This window comes from Bombus pascuorum, chromosome 11, assembly GCF_905332965.1.
Source record: "Bombus pascuorum chromosome 11, iyBomPasc1.1, whole genome shotgun sequence".
In the NCBI taxonomy this organism is placed as follows: Eukaryota; Metazoa; Arthropoda; class Insecta; order Hymenoptera; family Apidae; genus Bombus; species Bombus pascuorum.
In genome coordinates this window covers 8,078,395-8,085,593 of record NC_083498.1, presented here as the reverse complement: position 1 = coordinate 8,085,593, position 7,199 = coordinate 8,078,395, and the positions used below count along the sequence as shown (strand labels likewise).

The window sequence follows — 7,199 nt, the reverse complement described above, 5'->3', positions numbered from 1 at the left end:
AAATTCGCGGGATAGTTTCGATCCACCATTACCATCGAACGCTAAATGCAATTATTTGAATTACTGTTTGGATAATTACTTATTTGAAATCACATTTCGTATATGGAGTTAACCCTCAGTTATCATCATTGGGTTACGCAGGAGATAGTGATTTCAATTATTTCGTGGATGGCTTTTTTAATTGGAATTTTCTTTTGGATCGTTGGATCATAGGTAATCTATAAGAATCAACATTAAGTTAGAAAACTTTATTTCACTTTAATCCTCGAATTTCAAATTTGCGGGATAATTGCCATCTACTAAACTACTAAACCATTAGTCTATTCGAACTATTTTCTCAATTGCAAACTCTCTCTTGACGTGGCTAAAATTACTTAGGCCAATAAGGATCGACATTGCGTTTCGTGTACAACTGTACAATGAATGAATACAGTGCCTAACAAAATGTAGAAGAAACCAAACATCAAAAAGTAATCACAACTGAATGCACAAACTCCACGATCATCCTCAATGAACCAAAAGAAGAAAGACGAGAGAAAAAAAAAAGAATTCCATGTGACGACACCATCGCGGGCTATCCGGGTCCCGAGTGTCCCTTTTACAAAGTAACACGATCCACGGAGGAAGCTGCGCCAGCTCGGAGAAGGTAACACCGGTTCGGACCTCTGTCCGTAGTGGCCCTTTCGCGTAATGGACGGCTCAAATATTTATCATCGGCCGCGTAATTTAAGGTGCGTTTAGCAAACGGAAGACGACGCGAAGGGAAAACAAACAAGTCTCAGGGGCGGTGTAAGGATCGGCAGCGAGGTGGAGAATGGGTACGTAAAAGGGTAGGGCGGGCGAGTTAAAGGGTGATCCAAGGAGGTGGAGGTGGAGGAGGAGGATGAAGACAGAGGAAAGGAGGTAGTGGTAGGATAAGGTCTACAAGAGGAGAGGGGGCCAGCAAGGTAGAGAGAGAAAGAGAGAGAGAGTAGAAACGACAGTGTAAGAGCAAGACGAAGGGGAAAACGACAGAGGTAGAAAGAGTAGCTCAAAGGGACCGCCGCGGGCCCCAGAGGGCTCTGTGAGAAGGCACAAACCCCAATAATAGCACCAGAATTTATATACCTGCACGAACTCGGTGGAACGGTCCCGGGGCTGCGGGTCCACGGACCCAGGGACGGCTTGTTGCAATAGCCGAACAGAGGGCCCATTCTTCCACGATTCATTTCCTTCTTCGACCGCGTTTAACCTCGATTTACTCCCTCTCTGTTAGCTCAAACGGTTTACCAACAGCATGGATCGATTTCCCATTCACGCGCGGTCACTGAACTATTTGACACCTAAGCGTAGCGCGTGATCTTCGTGAATGTAACTTGTAACAAGTTGGAGAACCTTGATCGAAGATGACGAACATAATGAATCTCGGTTGGGGACTTAAGCTCGGATAACCGAAACCTCCAAGGTAGAGGCGAGGTAGATCGACCGATCACGACAAGGAACTTCACGTGTATACACCTTAGGACTGACCGGCCCTGGACCCCATCAGCGGCGGTCTAGCATCCTCTACAGAGGGAAGAAGAGCCCGGCAAGGGGCTCACGGTGCGAGCAAGAGGAACGAACTTAGATGGATGAAGAAGGATGGTGAATCTGTAAGCAGAAGAGAGATGGGATGAGAGTAGAAGCAGCAATTCGTGGCGGGCTGGAGAGCGAACCATCCATCACCGAGGGCTCAAAGCCGTATCTTCTGGTGACCGGTGCCCGCCGTGACCGGTGCTGGATGCCAAAGCACGGCCAAATATTGTGAAAGGTCCAGAAAAGGCAGGATCGTGAAATAAATTTGCTCTGCCAGCAGGATAAGGAACGAGGAGAGTCGAGGTAGCAAGATAAATAAGGATGGAAAGCGGTGAAGAGGGGCGACGAGATGGAAGGAGGGAGAAAGGTAGAAGGATGATACTCTTCTGGGTAGCTCGAAAGGTTGCGCCTTGTACTTGTGCGTGTCGAGATGGAGAGAGGAAGAAGGCTCTTTAACCACTGTCGGCTCTTTGAACCTTCTTCGTCTCTTTCTTTCTTCAACCATCTCTTCGTTCTTCCTTTGACAAGCTCGACTACATTTCTCCTTTCCACGAGTTCCACGCTTCTTCCTCGTGTGCACACGCACACGTACAGACGGGAAACTGGCCGAGCGGATCCAGGAACACAGAACAGCGCCATTTACATTTTACACGCGAAAATACGCTTTACGGGCCGGGGCCAATCATCGCGCCCCATCCTGACAGTTTATCCGCGTCACGCGCGCACGCTGCCCTCGCGATCCAGACGAACAAGAGCTCGTACCGTGCGAATCGCCACGGGGAACGCATCTGTTCGCGCGTTTCGATGATAGATCGCGGCTCGATCGAATATATTGTTCATTCTTAGCTTGTTAAGAAATTGAAAGGATGCTGCAACGAGAAGGCACCTTCACTTTCCTATGATTCGAATAAATTAACAAAAAACAACTAAAACATTAACCAAAATTAAATCACTTTTACAAACGCGTTATAAGTTCATAGTCGACTAATCTTCGTAACGATAGACTTTTGCACTTTTTGATATAAAAACCTATACCTTTCTTTCTTCTCCGATAGATACAATGTAAATATTGAAGCTGCATCATTGTTTTTTCGAAATAAATTTGTTTCGAATTTATAGGTTTGTATGGATATTATGATGGTAAGAAGGTGATGTGTGGAATGTGAAAGGTGAACGAAAGGGAATGTGTATGCGTGGAATTGCGTTAATGACAAGGAAATCTCAGATGATGTATAGTGATGGAATGGGACGAGATGGAAAAATTGCAGCCTGATTGTGGAAAGTTAAATCAAAGTATGAAATAGTAATAGTACGTTAGAATGATGAATAATAATATTACATTACTATTTGTTTACTCTTGGTTCATGTTATAGGTGATAAATTATTGTCGAAGACAATTCTGTAAGAATGAAACAAAATGTAATAAAACAAAGCGAGAAAGAATTTGAGTATAGAAAAATAACTGGATATTCCTTACTTGCACACAGATAGAAGTGAAGACTTTCCATTTGGTTCAAGTATTATACAATATTCAATTTGAAAAAAAATTAACATAATATGAAACTCTATGTCTTATATCCAATAAGAATTAACTAATTGAATCTAATTTCTTCGCCAGTGGATTAGATGTTTATCAGAATCTTTCTTAATGGTTTTGTTATTTCCTCCTATCTTTCATACGGTTATTTCCTCCTAAATACATTACATTTGTCCGCAATAATCTACGAATAGAGAATTCACTCAGAACCAAAGAAAAACTAAATTCTAACCAGTAAGAAAATAATACATACATGGCCAACGAAGAATCTAAAATCCATTTCTAAAATCAAATCGATTCTGCCTATGGATCAATTTTGCACGTATACTCCCGTTTCGCTACTTTGTCGAAAGGATATCGCGTAGATAAAGGGACAGAGCAAAGCGTGATCTTTCATCCTCGGAATCACATTTTACGATCCCTGCGCCTTCTCGTTCCTCTTTCGTCCTATTGATGCTTGTTAACGTAGCAGCACCTTGGCCATGCTCTCGAGCCCATAATCTCCGCGAACGCCACGGATCCTCTCTCGTCGCTGGATTAATAATCCGAGAAGTTCCGAGGGAGTGAAAAAGCAAGACGGCGCAGAGCTTGGATCGGAACCTAAGGAGAGACATAGGAGACATAAAAAGACAAACAGAGATAAAAAACTGGCAGAGGGAGCCGTGCTCCCTCACGGAAAAGTAAAAAGACAGAGGCAGGTTACAGAGACAGGAAAGAGACAACTAGCAAGAAGGATAAAAGAGGAAAGAAAGGTGGAAGGGTACAGAGATCGTAGCTCGTAAGTTAGCACGTGGTCGAGTCGAGCCGTGCGAAGGAAACCGAGAAGCGGGAAAGGAGAGGTGGAACGAGTCGAGTGGGCTTACCACCTCATCTCCTTTCTTTGCCCACTGACGTAGATAAAATTCTACATGGCCCTTGTGAACGTGACACGAGGAACCGTTTCTCGCTACGAATAGCAATAATGGAGACGCATGGCCCCTTTCAAGCGTAGCTCTTTTACGTAGATCACCGCGTTAGACCTGAAAAATATTCCACAGAAGAAGTGAAACGTGAAAAACAACAAAAGGGCTACCGAATGGGATCCCCTTTTCTACTAATAGAAAACAGATTCGATAAATCCTTTGAGAGTCAACTTGTATTGACGCGACACAATGGAAAAGTATACAATAACTCCATGATCGTGTACAAATTGGCGCGGCCGTTTAGATTCCCAGGCTGACTGTCCCGTTTCGTGGTTGGTAACGAGGAGGCCACCTAATTAGAATTCCATTTCGCGGTCCTGTCGGCGGCAATATCGCGCGATCTACACGATCCTTCGTTACTTACGCCACTGTCAGCACCTCCACCCTCCTTCAGTGTTCGTCTTCGGGGCCACCTCATCTTCGCGGCCCGGACCGAGCCAAGAGACAGCGTGGACCATGTGTAGCAGCGTCGCAGTCGAAGAAGAAGGTGGGGGCGAACCCCGCGATCCGCCAGGAGAGAAAGGACGACGAGCACGTAGCCGTGTCTCGGAGCAGCGAAGAGCAGCAGTCGGCTGGGAAGGAGAGCGAAGTTGAGCAAGAAGTTCTCGCAGTGGAACAAGCAAGAATTCCATGGTGGAAAGAGAGGAGAGACGTGCAAGCAGCGAGAAAACGAGAAAAACGCGGTGAATCCGTACAAAAAGAGAAAAAAGAGTGCGCGGAAGAAACAAAAGAAGAAAAAAAAAGAGGGACGACGCGAGGAGTAAGAAAAAAAATGGAATGCGGGAGAGAGAGAGAAGGAGGAAGGTGAAACGGAGAGAGAGGAGCGAGAAAAAGGACACGACGAGAGCGTAACGGAGAGGGAAGAGCCAGTAAGGAAGAATAGGAAGAGCGAAGAAGCGAACGTAAGACCACACAGGACGCGGCACGCGCGCGCTCTACCGGGTGGGCCAGCACACGTCGGCTTCGGGCGTCCTCGTGCTAAATCGGCCCAGCTCGTGCGTCCTCGGCTGGGCCCGGTGGTCGAGTCCAGCCGAGGCCACACAGATCGCGCACGCGCGAACGCTTCCTGGGTGGCATTCGCCTGCCGGCCGGCAGGCCGAGCATAAGGTACTTCTTCTCTCCGTTCCACCGTGGGCCGTACAACCTGTTAGTGTCGTGCCATCCACGCATTATGCCCCTCATTCTTTCCTCGTCTTTCACGGCTACTCTGTCGCTACCTGTCTCACTTTCTCTATCTCCTTTACGCTACTCGGTCTTTCTCTTCCCTGCCAACGAGAGAGGCCTCGAGGCTCCTCCTGCCTCGGGTACCTCCGGCATCACGAGCTTCTAATAAGATTCCAATTTGTCAATTAGGGGGAGGACGGGATCCGGGCGCATCTTCTCTTCTTCTCCTTCACCGCCACCTTCTCCCTGTCGTCTCTTTCTCTCCGCGTTAGCACCTGCCTCGCATTAACGACGTGCAACTGCGACACTTGAGTGGCTGCCGTACGCGACGTAATCTCTGGCCGATCTTCCTGCGCGATTTAAACCAGCACCGTTCCGCGCTTCGAGATAGATACTCTCCATACACCGCTGCCATTTTTTTCTTTCCTCCTTTTTCTCTTGTTTCTAAGAAAGAAAATTTCAAATTGTTTAGGACCAATTACTTTAAGATTGTTTATAAAAGGGAACCTTATTCGTATTTTATCTTATGTTTGTCTAGTTTTCTTTTATTAACAGTAAGGAGACAAACGTTTCTCACCGATATGACGAGCCGTGTAGCGCATCATTCCGCGCGTCAGTTTCATCAGCGCGATTACATCGCGTGTACGAAGTTCTTACGCACACGTCAACGTAATGAGCTTCGCCGCTACGAGCTGCATTCTCGTGACGCGAGCCACCCGCTGGGTCTTCTCGCTCGAGATCGTGCTGGAAACCGAGAACGATTTCGGAGAAAATAATCGTCAGATTTCTCAGTAACATTCCCCTCGTAATTCGAAGATCTTCGAACTTTGTGACTCGGTACTTCTTTACGTTATTGAAATTTAAAGGCATGTTCTAGATTCAGGCATCGAAATGGTACTTTTTGATAATTAAACATTCGAAAATTACATATTACTAGTGTTGATAACTGTTTCTTAGCATAGCAGTAACAAGTCCAGTGAAAAAATAAAACAGATGAAACAGAATAGCAACAACATAAGGCAGCAAACAATATCTATCTATATATATTATAATATATATAGATAATTATAATCAAGCTATGATGACATATGATCATGTTTCCAATCTAGCAAAAGTCTCCACTAATCTCATCTCCACATATCTCAAAAACGGAAAATCTAAAACCCATCAACCCGACGATTTTACTATCTCTTTTGTTAAATATCAGCCTTACCATCTCCTATCTTACAATTGTCCTCTTCCCTTCTGCTTTATCGGTGATCTTATTTGCTCGAGAGTTTCGAGCTTCTGAAAAACGAGTGTTATAATACATGTCCAAACCGTTTACCTATATGTCGATGTCAAGGGCGCGTAGGTAACGATAACGGATCCTATTTCGAGATTCGAAGAGACTCACGTCGGAGTGATCCACGTAGCGGAGGCATTTGTCCTGGCAGGAGCGTAGCCGTGGGGCCGGGCGCCCGATGTATACCAGCTCCCACGTATGTTCGGTGACGCGGATGCCCCTCCCGGTCCGCAAGGCGGACTATAAAATTTCATTTCTGCCGGGCGAATGTCTTCGAATTAGCAATAAAGCAGTGATTCTCTTCCCCTCGCGACGGACAACGAGGCCGTGCCGCGGCGTTGGCTTCTTCTCGTTTTTTGTTTACTCACCAGCGAACTGGTTTTGCGGTATACACGCTCGGTTCCTACCCCCTCGCCCCGGCCTCGCTGCTTGGTCCACCTCTTCAGCGTCCTCATCCTCGTCCCCTGGGCCGTCTGACGAAGCAGGGAGGAGGGTACGGCTATTTCGGGGTACGCAAATACGCGGAGTGCGTGTGCGAGGGATGCTCACCGGTGAGCACCCACGGTGAGAACCCAGCAGCACTGTCATCGACAAAAATCATTTGCAGAGACGTCCACATCCGAGAACCGGGTGGATTTTTGCCGATAGAGGAGCTGGCGTGTGGAGTCCCGCATCCAGTCCTACGTGGAGAACGTCC

The 7,199-nt window shown here is 46.6% G+C and overlaps 1 long non-coding RNA gene across 2 annotated transcripts; it reads right to left on the bottom strand.

Annotated features, from left to right (window-relative positions):
- Nucleotides 1–3,177: 3,177 nt before the first annotated feature.
- Nucleotides 3,178–7,199, bottom strand: LOC132911975 (uncharacterized). 2 transcript variants are annotated; one of them, XR_009659132.1, is made up of 4 exons: nt 5,795–7,199; nt 4,418–5,661; nt 3,955–4,110; nt 3,178–3,691 (listed from the first exon to the last, which is right to left on the bottom strand). It is a non-coding gene; the product is annotated as an uncharacterized LOC132911975 (long non-coding RNA). The 2 variants fall into 2 exon arrangements; XR_009659131.1 differs by having other exon boundaries at nt 3,955–5,661.